The sequence below is a fragment of the Felis catus genome, chromosome B2 (genome assembly GCF_018350175.1).
Source record: "Felis catus isolate Fca126 chromosome B2, F.catus_Fca126_mat1.0, whole genome shotgun sequence".
NCBI lineage: Eukaryota > Metazoa > Chordata > Mammalia > Carnivora > Felidae > Felis > Felis catus.
This window is the reverse complement of record NC_058372.1, coordinates 11,185,428-11,200,384: the sequence shown is the minus strand read 5'-3', so window position 1 is coordinate 11,200,384 and position 14,957 is coordinate 11,185,428.

Here is a 14,957-nt window from a genome sequence, read left to right as displayed (position 1 = left end):
GAACTGAACCACGCAGAAGGGCGGCTATTCAGCCTCAGGGGGAGCAATGTGAAAATTCATGTCTCTAATACAGCATTTCCCAAAATACTTAGACCTGTGAGCAGATGAGTTTGGAAAATTCATCCTATCTAACTGTATCCTATCTAACCACCCCCCCTCCCCGGATTTTGCAATTTATAATGCAAAATAGCTTATTAATGGTTCTGAGAAGGGCTCCAATGAAGACACCCATTTAACTTATACATTTTTCTTTAAACACAGATCCTCTTTTTCCATACACCCCACGCTGGTAACATCCTCTAGCGCTAGAATCCTATTACGCCTTTGTCATATGCTGCTACGGTAGCTTCAGTAAATGTAGCAGCCGCACGTAAAGCATTTACTTTCCAGAAGGAAGGAGCGTGCTATGTTGGGAAAACCAAACTAGGTTAGGAGTCAGGAGAGCTGACATCAGCTGATGGCTGTCTCCAGTTTCTGCATATCTATGGAGGAAAAAAATGTGCCTTGTGCAGCTTATATTGCTGAAAATCCAGACTCAGGGAGAATTGAAATGGCAGCAAAATTCAGAATTCTGGCTTTTCTCCTAAGAAGATCAATCACTTGTCCACATTACTTGACATCTTCAGGTGTCCATTTACTCATTTAGAAAGTAGAAGAGCTGAGGGGCACCTGGGTGGCTCAGTCGGTTAAGCATCCAGTTTCAGCTCAGGTCATGATCTCACGGTTCATGGGTTCGAGCCCCGCATTGGGCTCTGTGCTGACAACTCAGAGCCTGGAGCCTGCTTCGCATTCTGTGTCTCCCTCCCTCTCTGCTCCTCCCCTGCTCTCTCTCTCTCTCTCTCTCTCTCTCTCTCTCTCTAAAATGAATAAATATTTTTAAAAAATTTTTTTAAAAAGAAAGTGAAACAGCTGGACATCAAGGTCTCTGTGATGTCACCAGACTTTAGAACCTTATGCATCAAAGGAGCTCTGATAATCCAAAAAACCCTTTCAACTGGTACCAGATGACTCTCCTCCCAGTTGTCAAAAAAGTCAAATGACTTATTAGTAGTTGGGTGTCCCATTCAAAACTCAAGGGGAACAAATTATTTTCTTCTGTTATGGAACTGAGTACAGACTGAAAACCAGCTTCATGCTGCCTTGACAGAAGTGTGAGGTTTTCTAGATACATCTGCCTTAGATTCTCTTAAGGCTCCTTTAGGTGAAAGTCACAGACACCTAGCTCAAACTTATTTAAAGAGGAAGAGGAATTTATCAGCTTAGATAGCTAGGACATCCAGGGTCACATCTAGTGGTGGGGACGAAAAATTGTGGGACCCGTCAATGTTACACAGATGCCGTATTCTTCCATCCCTCAACTCTGCTTTCTTTTCTGTGGGTTTTGTTGTCAGGCAGTCTCTCTCCCCCTGGGAACAAAGATGGCTTCCTGCAGGTCTAAGCTTCCTGATCATTAACTTCTTTGCTTAAAAAAAAAAAAAGAAGTATTGCCTTACCACAAATAGTTCAAACAAAACAATAACTGCTGTGGAAAACAGTATGGATGGTCCTCAAAAAATTAGAAATAGAAATGCCATGTGATCCAGTAATTTCACTACTGGGTATTTACCCAAGAACATGGAAACACTAATTTGAAAAGATGTATGCACACCTATATTTATTGCAGCATTATTTACAATAGCCAAGATATGAAAGCAATCTAAGTGTTCATCAGTGGACTAATGGATAAGGAAGATTGTGTGTGTGTGTGTGTGTGTGTGTGCGCGCGCGCAGGTATGTGTATGAACAGTATGTGGCCATAGAAAGGGATTTCGGATCTTGCCGTTTGCAACAACGTGGATGGACCTAGAGGGTATTGTGCTAAGTGAAATAAGTCAGAGAAAGACAAATACCGTATGATTTCACTCATACATGGGATCTAGAAAACAAAAAAAAATGTATAAACAAAAAGCAGAATCAGACCTATAAATACAGAGAACAAAACTGACGGTTGCCAGAAGAAAGGGGGTTGGGGGGGATGGGCAAAATGGGTGAAGGAGGGTGAGAGATACAGGCTTCCAGTTATGAAGTGAATAAGTCACAGGAATAACAGTCACAGCACAGAGAATATAGTCAATGACACTGTACTAGCTTTGTATGGTGACAGATGGTAGCCGCACTTGCTGTAAGCATAACATAATGTATAGAGAAGTCCAATCACTATGCTGTACACCTGAAACTAATGTTACATTGTGTGTCAACTATGCTCAAATTTAAAAATAGGACTATCTCAACAAAAGGGGGCACCTGGGTGGCTCAGTCGGTTAAGCATCTGACTTTGGCTGAGGTCACGATCTCACCGTTCATGAGTTCAAACCCCAATTCGAGCTCTGCACTGTCAGCGTACAGCCTGCTTGGGATTCTCAATCTCTCTCTCCCTCCTCTCCCTCCCTCTCCCTCCCTCCCCCTCCCTCCCTCACTTAAGAGTGTGTGCTTTCTCCCTCTCTCTCAAAAGAAAAGAAGAAAAAAGGGGAGCCTGGCTGGCTCTGTCTGTACAGCATGCAACTCTTGATTTTGGGGTTGTACATTCGAGCCCCAGATTGGCCACAGAGATTACTTCGAAATAAAATCTTAAAAGAAAAAGAACATAATCTATAATGGTGATTTTTAAAATACCACCACTGCATGTTGCTTAAAACCATTTAAGAGGAAACATATTAAAACTTAAACTTTCAGAATATTTTAACAAATAATAACGATTGCTAAGAATTATTGAGCACTTACCCTGTGTCAGGTACTATTCTAATGCACATGTATAAACTTATTTAGGCCTCACAACAACTCTAGAAAGTGGCTACTATGAAATCTCCATTCCACAGACAAGGACACTAAGGCTCAAGGCTCAGAGAGATTAGTTTGCCTACTTTCGGTATGTGTGGTCTTGGGCAAATTATTTGACCTCTCTGTGCCTCAGTTTCCTCATCTGTAAAAATGTCAACAGCAACTATTTCCTAGGCTATAGTGAGGGTGAGATAAGGGTACACACTAGAACTGAAGGATAGTACCCAACATGGAGTCACTACAGTCAACAAGAAGCCAATCACTCTTGGCATCATTTCCACTTGCCCTTCTCTTACTCCATGACTGTTTCCCTGTAATGTCCAAAAAAATTCAACTTCATGCATTCCAAGATCACTAACAGCATTAGATAAGGTAGAAAGTGTCGTGATGGATCACACCCATGGATATAAGGAAGGACACCCAAAGCCACAGAGCTAGACAAAGCTGAACACCAGGATGTAGTATCCATGTTGGGGTGATGGAGCTGGGGGAAAGAACAAAGTCAAGGCTGCCAATCTAGCCTAGGAGGGAGCCATTAACAAGGCCTATGCCCTGGACACCGGACCCCAGGGCACCAGACAGAAAAACCTTTAACTGGAAGCTTCTTATACCGCCCCTGCTGGGGCAGAAGCCAGCTTCAGAGTGTGCCAGTGGGAGAGCTGCAGGTGGGAGCCCCTTCTCCCTACGTGTGAGATGGTAATGAGTTAGCTTGGCTCGAAGAGAGACTATGGAACCCAAGGGAAGGTCATATCCTGACAGGAAGCCTTTCATTGATGGTGATTACATGAAGAGATGGGGCTAAATATTATTCATAAATTATTTGGCAAGTTTCACAAAGAAGATAGGATCTTATAGACACTTTCACATACATCCTGGCAAAGGATACTTCTTAGCTCAGTTGTGAAATAGCCCCTCAACACATTAGTGAAGGTGGTTTCCATTGGAGCGGAAGAAGCTAGTCTGGATTTCCTCGCCATGTGATGGGTGCCTGGAGTCAAAACTATTGGAAGGCTCCATATTTCTCTGATGTTGTTTTTCAAAACGAATGTTTCTGACCTTGTTTTTTTTCCTTAAGTTTATTTATTTATTTTTGAGGGGGGGAGGGGCAGACAGAGAGAGAGAGAGAGAGAGAGAGAGAGAATTCCAAACAGCCTCTGTGCTATCAGTGCAGAGCTCAATGTGGGGCTCAATCTCAGGAACTGTGAGATCATGACCTGAGCCAAGGTCAAGAGTCAGACGCTCAACCACCTGAGCCACCCAGGTGCCCCCTGACCTCTTCCAACCTACAGTTTGCAATCTGTTAAGCAGAGCCACCAGGTGAAACCTTGACATCTCTTTGTCGTGAATATTTTGCCTCTACTTGGTCCCTCGGTCAGTGTGCGGGAGATATGTCATCTGAGTTGCTGAAGCTCGGTTAGGAGAGGACTCAAGTGATACCCTTGGTGCCGAGCTGTCTAGCAAAGTCCCGGTTCCTCGGTGCCCATTGGCAGATGCCAGGCATCAAGAGATGTACAGAGCACAGGAGGGGATAGGAGGACACCTCCAACACACATCTCTGAATTGGGGAAATATGTATGTCATTTTGACTCCTCCTCCCACAAAATCTGTGGTTGCCATGGTGATGGGAAAGGACTAACCGTGGGAGAGGGTTATAAAATATTTCACTGTGGGAAGTACTTTATAGGAATGTAAATCAGCTTTGTTCAAAAGGGCACTTTTTCTTTTTTTACCCCTTCCCCCACCCTGTGGTAACCATCTGTTTGTTATATAGTTAAGAGTTAAGGGAACTTTTGACCTAGGTGGATATTAATAAATTAGCTAGTATGATGTTTAGCTAAATGGGAAAATATCAGTAAATACCTTCAGAGGCTCTGACACACCTATCATCTTGTCTTTTTTTATGTAGTCCCAGAGACCAGACTGGCTACAGATCGTAGATTCCAATGTTGGTAACACAGAGAATCAGTGCAGGCTTAAACACCACTGTTCACTTTTATATTTTTTACAGCTTATTTATTTTGGTGGGGAGAAGGGGCAGACAGAGAGAGGGAGAGAGAGAATTCCAGGCAGGTTCCCCACTATCAGTGCAGAGCCCCATGTGGGGCTTGAACTCACTAACCGTGAGATCATGACCTGAACTGAATTTGGAGGCTTAACCACGTGAGCCACCCAGAGGCCCCTACTTTTAATTTGTTTGGGATAAAGCAACCAGTATTTAGGACATTGGTCAGTCTGGAATTCTTTTTTTTTTTTTAACAGCTTTTTTTTAAATCTATTTTTGAGAGAGAGCGCGAGAGACAGAGCATGAGTTGGGGGGAGGGGCAGAGAGAGGGAGACAGAATCTGAAGCAGGCACCAGGCTCTGAGCTGTCAACACGGAGTCCAACGTGGGGCTCAAACTGACAAACCGTGAGATCACGGCTTGAACTGAAGTTAGATGCTCACTCGACTGAGCCACCCAGGTGCCCCGATCAATCTGGAATTCTAGGGTGACATCATGACTTCCAACACGCTTTATCTGTGGTAACCATTTGGCGTTATTTCTCCTTCTTCATAGTGCCCGAGCATATCCTCACATCGCACTAACCATTCTGTCCAGAATGCTGATTATCTTGCCCATCTCTGCACCAGATGATTAGTGCCTGAAGGCATAATCTTTATATCCCCACTGCTTAGTACATTGCTTAACAGAGAGTGAGCACATAGGAAATATTTATTGAGTAAATTCTTGCCAAAAAAGAAAAATCAAAGAAATTTAAAAGGTTTTTTTGTTTGTTTTTTTGTTTTTTTCCCTCTAATTGATAGACTTCCTTTTCCAGTATGGTTGACTAAGCTCCAACCGGCCAATCTTTCTAGAGAAAACAACTCTAATCTGGACACATATACACCAACACCAAGAAACCTTGCTGGCCACAAGATTTCATTGGTAAATTCTACCAAACGTTTAAGAAGAAATAACATCAATATTATATCAAGTCTTTCAGAAAATAAAAGCAGAAGGAACACTTCCCGACTTGTTTTATGAGGCTAGCCCAACCCTGGGGCCAGAAACTGCCAAAGACATGACAAAAAAAAAAAAAAAAGATAAACTCATAAACTTCGTACCTAATCAAAATGCATTTAAAGATTTATTTATTTTTGAGAATGAGAGCGCGAGTGGGGAAGGGGAGACAGTGGGGGTGGGTGGGGAACAGAGGGTCTGAAGCAGGCTCTGCACTGACAGGATTGACAGCAGGGAGCCCGATGTGGGACTCGAACTCACGAGCTGTGACATCGTGCCCTGAGCTGATGTTGGACCCTCAACTGACTGAGCCACCCAGGTGCACCCAAAATGCATTTAGATAGCCTCATGTGTACTTGTATAGACAGTGCTTTAGCAAATTTAGTAAATTCATAGAAAGTATTTCTTGAATGTTTATTTATTTATTTTGAGAGAGAGAGCAGGGGAGGGGCAGAGAGAGAGAGGGCGAGAGAGAATCCCAAACAGGCTCTGCACTGTCAGCACAGAGCCCGACTCAAGGCTCCAACTCATGAGCAGTAAAACCATGACCTGAGCCGAACTCAAGAGTCAGAGGCTTAACTGACCGAGCCACCTAGGTGCCCCCATATAAAATATTTCTTACTGATGTACCAGAAAATAAAAGGCGCCGACTTTAAGATTTATACTTTAGTGTCCTCCAGGGGTGATAGAACCTTGTGGAAATTAACTCCAAAATGTAATGGAGTTGGCCCCTTGTATCATCAGTTTCACGGTTAGTCCAGATACATCCATCAGTGGTTTGAAAATGGAAATGAATTGCAGGGAGTCGTACATCTGGGGAGAAAGGTCATTTGGCTGAAGCCTATTTTGGAACACTTTGCTCATCAGAGTGCAAAAACGGCTAAAGAAATTGGAGCCAGAAGTCCCTCTGATTCTACCATGTGTCACCACACAGCTCACAGCCCTGCTAATGTTGATTTCACATATTAATAGCAGCTCTTCTCGCCTGTTAAGCAGTGGGGCCAAACTGCCCTCATGATTGGCAGAAAAATGTACCCCGAAAACGTATGCTAACCTGAACTTTCCTGGTGCTAATGCAAACTTTGATATGACTGAAAACACTAGGTGCTGAATCAGAACCCACCTAAATTTTACTCTATCAAATCTAAGTGCAGTCTTTTAACTCTGTAAATGACAATACTTCCGTTATGAAACCTGAGACCTCTGCTGCACCTCAATGTACCTGTATCCTTGTTTTTCCTTTGTTCTCAGCTCACAGAGAGGGAACTGCTTGCTCCTGGGTTCTGCTCACAGCTAGAGCCAGTCAGTCACGTGGTCATACTGAACCGCACAGGCTGGGAAACATGGAGGGTCCATGGAATATTTGGTGAGTACCCTTCTTTCTCCCTCTACCATGTAGTTTTGCTTCTCATGTTTTGGGATCTCCAAAATGGAACTTCAGTTGAATGCCACTACAATTTACTTTGCAGAAGGGCTTGCAATTTACGTGATACATTCCCTGTTTTGCAAAATCAGGGTCTCTGAAGTGATTTCCGGGAATACTGATTCCATAGTGATGAGTCAGCTCAATTCAAACATGCTAATAGTAGTTTTCTCTAATTAAAAGTGATTAAATATCTTTTTAAAAAATGTTTTCTATCATTTTTGAAAAAGACGGCACAAGCAGGGGAGGGGCAGAGAGAGGGAGACAGAGGATCCCAAGCCGGCTCTGTGCTAATAGCACAGAACCCGATGCAGGGCTCAAACTCATGAACCACGAGCTCATGACCTGAGCTGAAGTCGGACGCTTAACCGACTGAGCCACCCAGGTGTCCCAAAAGTGATGAAATATCTGCATGCTTGTTTGTATTTTTGAATTCTACTATGAATGTCATGTTACTTGTACAATTGGTGGGCCTAGTGGGGAGTGACAACAGCTACGAAAGAGGCACATGGCAGGAGGGAGAAATGAAAGAGAACATTGGGCCTCAGTGTTTGGAAGGTGTGGTCTTTGATAGGCCACGCCTCTGCCACCCACACTTGGCTTTGGAAGTTCCTCCCCCACTTAACAGTGAAGGTCTACATGGCACTCCACGTCAGAGCAGAGAGCTCCTGGCACGGTGGGCAGGCGGCTGAAGAATTATATCCTCTAACTTCTAAAACTAATGAGCACATTCATTTTTCTCTAACAAATAAGTCTAAGGGAAACACTGAACTTGACTTCCTTCACTCAGGAGTCCTCCTAGGACCCAGTCAGAACTCTTGCTCTTGTTGTGTAAACAGGCCTCTCTCCACAGCACTTCAAAGAAGTCACCACCATGTGGATCGTGGGGCCCTCGGGAATCGACAGGACCCATTCGCATTAGAGGCTGGAGGTCTGAAACTCAGGAGGGTGGCAATGTTTCCCCCCAAAGAACATGACCTAGTGCTGATACAAGTTGATGTGAACGGTAGATGTGAGCCCACCAAGGGACGGCTGGGCTTTGTTAGTTCTCTAGAGCAGTGGGACCCAACCCTGGCTGCACAGAGAGTCACCTGAGGGAGATTTAGAGGAAACACTTGTTCTTGCCCAACCCCAAACACAACAGGCTTTGGTGATGGAATCATGGTGTGACTTCATCTCTGTTAGTCTCTGCTTCTTTACTAGTAAAGTCTCCCTAACAATACCTGCCCTGTCTAACTCAGAGACACGGGGCGGGTCATGTAAATGAACAGCTTTGTGAAGCAATTTTCAAGTATTATGAAAATGTTAGTTATGTTTCAGTTTTTTTTTTTTTTTAATTTTTTTTTTTCGTTTATTTATTTTTGGGACAGAGAGAGACAGAGCATGAACGGGGGAGGGGCAGAGAGAGAGGGAGACACAGAATCGGAAACAGGCTCCAGGCTCTGAGCCATCAGCCCAGAGCCCGACGCGGGGCTCGAACTCACGGACCGCGAGATCGTGACCTGGCTGAAGTCGGACGCTTAACCGACTGCGCCACCCAGGCGCCCCTATGTTTCAGTTTTTTAATCATGCTCCCTTGCAACCAAAGACTCCTTTTTATAACAAAGACCATGAAATATTTGGTGACCATGAAATACAGTGAAGCTATTTGGCCCCTTTGGGGCAGAGTCTCATGACTGTGGACTTATTAGGGCCTACTTAGGCAATGATAAAGAGACTGGCCTCATAGTTATGGTCTCATAGGTAATTTGGAATTACCGTGCTGTTTTCTTGGGCCAGCACGCACACAAACCTGGATGCTATTTGAGAAAGAAACAGTTCGAAATCCCAGTAGATACGGTGAAACAATAAGATACAAGCTGAGTTTAAAAAATGCAATCTGACTAAAAGAAAGTTGGGGTAAAAAGGCCTATTTGTAAAGAACATAAGAACTCTGCCAGGAAAAGACGTAGCACGGCACATAGATGCATGTGTGTATGCATGTGTGTGTAGCCCCAACCCTTGACCTTCCCGTCTTTTCCTACAAGAAGGGTGGAGATGGAATATGGAAGGTCCCGTTTCTGTCCCAGATCTATCGTTAATCACCCGTGTGACCTAAAGCAGCCCCTTTTCAACTCCGTAGGCCTCTGGTGTTATTTGAGTCACTTTGAACTTTTTTCCCAGTCCTAAAACTCTATGGCTCGAAGCAGATTTCCTACAGTCATCCTGTAAGTGATTTTAGATTTTTGTTGTGGCTACCTTTAAGACATGGGTAGGCAAACCATTGACCGATTTGACCAGAGTCCTTTCTTAGGAAATCAGCCCCCTCTCGTATCATTATTTCTGCGGGAAAATACCAGCTGTTCTCCAGCTATGTAATGGATATACCCTATGTTACAATCTTCAGCCAGTCAGTCAACAAAAGTCAGTGGTTGGGCCGCCCGTGCTGTGTGAGTGGTTCTTGGAAGTTAGATTCATTATGAGCTGCATTAACCCCGAGATGACTTCAACAGTGTCTCAAGCCCACCACCAGGTGAGGCGAAGAGGGGCGCTTTTAGTTCCTTCACTCTGGGAGTTGATAGCATTGTTGGATATCGGAGAACCAGCACACTGGGGTTGTCTCTGCTCTTCATGCTCTGACAAGAGATGTGAATCAGGCTACTCCATACCTCAAGGTCCCGTGTGCTTGATGAAATTGGAAATGTGGTGACTGAGAACACCAAGTTCTTCACCCAATCGTAACCAAGGCTACCGCAATGGCACCATAAGGCTTTGTGACTCTCTACAAGTTACTCGGCAAACTCACCCCAAGTTGTTGTAATTCTAGACCAACTTCCCCAAACTACCCAGCTACTAACAGCACTTCCCTTTTATGGTGAAAGGAATACAGGGTCTAGAAAAATCCCTTTGGAAAAACATATATTAATTTGACAAATATTTTTGAGTGTTTACAATGTGTCAGGCAGTGTTCTGGGCACGAGGGATACAGCTATGACACAAACAACTTTTCTTCCTGGATTTTATATTCTAGCTGTTAAGAGGATAACAAAAAAACATGCTGTTTAGATTCTTCTTCAGAACTTTAATTTTTGTTTTAAGTTTATTTATCTTTTGTAATCGCTACACCCAATATGAGGCTTGAACTCATGACCCCGAGATCAAGAATCACACGCTCAGGGTACCTGGGTGGCTCAGTCGGTTGTGTCCGACTTTGGCTCAGGTCATGATATCGAGATTTGCGCGTTAAAGCCCCGTATCTGGCTCCGAGCTGTCAGCACAGAGCCCACTTCAGATCATCTTTCCCCCCCTCTCTCTCTGCCCCTTGCCTCTTGTGTTATCTCTCTTTCTCTCAAAAATAAGCATGAAAAGAGGCACCTAGGTGGCTCAGTCGATTAAGCGTCCAACTTCAACTCAGGTCATGATGTGACATCCGTGAGTCCGAGCCCTGCACCAGGCTCTGTGCTGACAGCTCAGAACCTGGAGCCTGCTTCCGATTTGGGTCTCCCTCGCTCTCAGCTCCTCCTCCACTCACAGTCTATCTCTCAAAAATGAGTAAGTGTTAAAAAAATTTTTTTAAAGAAACATTAAAAAAAAGAGAGAGTCACATGTTCTTCCAATGGAGCTACCCAGGCGCCCCTTCAGATCTTTTAAATATACTCTTATCATGATCTTTCTTTAAAATGTGGCACCCCAAAATTGAGCATAAACTTCAAGTATTCTAAAATGGAAGCTGGCTTTCCAGAGTGTAATGAAAGTGCATTTAAAAATGTTTTTCTTAATGTTTATTCATTTTTAAGAGAGAGAGAGAAAGAGTTAGAACATGAGCGGAGAAGGGGCAGAGAGAGAGGGAAACACAGCATCCGAAGCAGGCTCCAGGCTCTGAGCTGTCAGCACAGAGCCCGACGCGGGGCTCAAACCCACGAACCACGAGATCATCTGAGCCAAAGTTGGATGCTTAACTGACTGAGCCACCCAGGTGCCCCTGAAAGTTTATTTTAAACATTTATATTTACCTTTGTCAAAGGAGGAGGATTGGATCTATTTTATTTAACAGTTTTTGGCTCGATTTGTAACTCAAATATTTAGGTCTGTGGCCCATGGGGCTCCACTTGAACTATGGTCTCAGGACCCACCAGTGTCAGAGGTGGGGGTGCTGATGAGAGTGTGGCCTCCTCACAAATCATTCCCTACTCTTGGCATCAATATTAGTAGGTTCAAGTTGTTTTTTCCAAACAAATCAACCACACGGTATAATTTTTGTTAGGTGTTTTCTGTTGCAGAAAACGAACCTGCACACGTTAGCTTCTCTGGGTGCCTTTTCCCCCTCAACTGCTACCTGGATTCCTCACCCTTGTGTCTTTTCTCTACCCCCCCTCCCCCGCCCCCAGCTGCTTCTCACTTGGGATTGCGGCTTGCTCAATGCTGCTCTGTGTTTGTCTCCCAAGGAGTATGTGCTTAGTATCCCCCAAGGCTTCTACCTGCCTGATTTGGTCCATACTTCTCAATTTACAACTTCAAGGACAAACTTCTAATCAGATCTTCTTGCCCCATTTTGGGAAAACTTGTTCATCCCAGGCCAGTTCACAGGCCACTTTCCTGGTCCAGTCAATACATTTGGTGGGACATTGATAGATAGGCTGTGCTTTGTTGAGATGTGCAGCCTATCCAACCAGCTATTGTGGGAGAGGGTCATGCAGTGAATGCACAGTGGCCAAGGGCTGGCTCATCAGCAGGGCAGTGGGAGGGGGCACAGCAGACGCCAGGACAGTTCAGTGTGGTAGTTGTGGTGAGTCTCGGCAGCCTCCGTATCATATTTTCTTTTTTTTCATTAGTAAACATTTTTTAAAATGTTATTTTTGAGAGAGAGAGGGACAGAGCATGAGTGGGGGAGGGGCAGAGAGAGAGGGAGACACAGAATCCAAAGCAGGCTCTAGGCTCTGAGCTGTCAGCACAGAGCCCGACGCGGGGCTCGAACTCACGGATCGCGAGATCAGGACCTGAGCCGAAGTTAGACTCTTAACCAACTGAGCCACCCAGGTGCCCCCTGCCTATCATATTTTCTACATATTCTTTTTTTTTTTTTTTTAAGTTTCTTTATTTTGAGAGAGACAGACACAGCACAAGATGGGGAGGGGCAGAGAGAGAGGGAGAAAGAGAATCCCAAGCAGGTTTTGCACGGTCAGTACAGAGCCCGACGTGGGGCTAGAACCCATGAACCATGAGATCATGACCTGAGCCGAAACCAAGAGTCAGATGCTTAACTGACTGAGCCCAGATGCCCCCCCCCCTTTTTTCCCCTACATATTCTTCGAGAAAAGAGTTCATGTCCCTTGTAACCATGGTTCACCACCATAGTGGTTCAGTATTAGTGGAGCACTGACCACCAGTATGCATTTCTTCTTCTCCCTGTGGCTGGTGGTGTAAGGATGATTAAATCTTCATTCACCAGGGGTTTTCCTCGCTTTTCTGAGATATACGGAGTACTGCTTCTTCCACAAAAGAGGCATCATTCACTAAGTGGGGTGCAGACCCCAGTGAAGAGCTGGGAAAGGGCTATGTAAGGCACTAGCAAATGGGTGATGGCTTGGGTTCTGGGGTCCAGAGTGAGACCCGCTAGGGAGGAGGTTTATACATCTGAACTCAAGTTCTTAGAAAATGCCAAGGAAAAAGACTGAGAAAACAAGTCCAGGCGGTAAGTCAGAGCAAGGTCAAAAACAGGAGACAATTCAAGGATCAGGAACTGGGCAAAACTAGAACAGATGGAAAATGATGTCACAACCGCTGAGACCAGAGCCAAAGTGTCTGTGCTTGCTTTTAGGGACTCACCAGGTGGCACAGAGGGCGTGGGGCTGGCCTAAAGGCACACGGCGGAGGGGGACATTCAGGAAGAGACTGTTAGCTCCTACATTTACTCCTGGTCACATTCTTTTGTCTCCGGTCTCCGGAGGGTCATTCCAGTTCTCCTCCATCACCTCTGAACCTTTTACTTCTTGCTGCAATCATTTCTTCCTGCCGGTCTCAGAGGCTCCAATCTCTTTAATAGCCTGGAGTTGGGTGGGGCAATATGGCAAGCCTTTTAACCAGCTTGCTTTAAGGAATGCAGTCCTGAAGATGAATACAGCTGCTGCGTTGCAGGTCACTGAGGCTGTTCCCTTAGCAGGTGCAGCCTGGAGACCCAAGAACAGCAAGCTTTGTGTCTTCCCCAGGGAAACTCTGCTCCCCCATGATGCCACTCTTGGGAAGAGCGCCTTTGTCTTTAAGATTACTTGGTAATCTACCAAGTAGAGGTATTACCAAGGTCATTCACTATCACCTTGTGGTGTGATTCGCTCCCACACCATCTCAAGCACTCACACCCCATACTTGCGGTAGCGTAATGACAAGGTAACAATACCTTGACCACATGCCTCCACACCTGCTGCACATCCTACACCTGTCCTACCAGTGCTGTCTAAACCAGACATAAGCACAGCTCTCTAGTCAAAGATGATGCCACCAATAATTCCAAATAGGAGAAAATCCCTTGAATTGTCTCCACTGACCCTGAGGTCATTAAAATGTCATCGTTCCTGGGGTGCCTGGATGGCTCAGTCGGTTGAGGGTCTAACTCTTGATTTCAGCTCAGGGCGTGATCTCACAGTTTGTGGGTTCGAGCCTCACATTGGACTCTGTGCTAACAGGGCAGAGCTTGCTTGGAATTCTCGGTCTCCCTCACTCTCTGCCCCTCTCCTTCTTCCTCTCTCTTTCTCTTTCAAAAATGGATAACTACACCTTAACAAAAATCATCGTTCCTGAGGAAAACTTTTTAAAGGTCAATCCACAGTTGTCCCACTTGCAAATGATCAAGACCGAACATTTATCTCTGCCTGAGACAGCTTTTTCTGCGACACAACTGAGGGTATCAGTGAGGTCACTGACCTAAAGATGACTTCCAAATGTGGGGGGAAGGGGTTGTTATGAGAATCCCTGCTTGGAATGCACTTCCGAACGGTGGTCTAGTGTGCCTGAAATCTTAGTGTGGTGCATCGGAAGCAGTGAAAACACAATGGGCTTTTGTGGACTGGCACGGACCAGGCTCTCTCTTTTAGCTCCAATGGACAAATTGAACCTCCTGGAACAATTTAGGAGCTATCTCCGGTATCTACATTGTATCTATTAAAACTATAATAAGGGCACCTGGATGGATCAGTCGTTTAAGCGTCCGACTCTTGATTTGGGGTCAGGTCATGACCTCAGAGTCCTGAGATCCAGCCCTGCACTGGGCTCCGTGCTGAATGTGGAGCCTGCTTAGGATTCTCTCTCTTTTTCTCTCTCTCTTCCCCTCTGTTGCTCCCCTACTCTCTCTCTCAAAAACAAAACAAAGCCAACACTGTTTGTATAATAGAAACCTACTGTTACCAGTAGGTAACAGTGACCAGGTTACCACTGATTAGGAAAAGGAAGGCAAATTCATTTCTGCCACCAACCGGCTGTGGTGACTTATCTCTTCATTAACACAAACAGGTAGCAAGACTGCCCTTTAGCCTTCCAACCGCTGGTATGAATGTAGAGTGTTCTGTGGTCCTTTAGAACTTATGCCCAGGGGTGCCTGCGTGGCTATCGGTTAAGCATCTGACTTCAACTCAGGTCATGGATTTAAGAGTTTGAGCCCTGCATCGGGTTCTCTGCTGTCAGCACAGAGCCTGCTTCAGATCCCTCTGTCTCCCTCTCTCTCTGCTCTTCCCCCACTTACACTCTC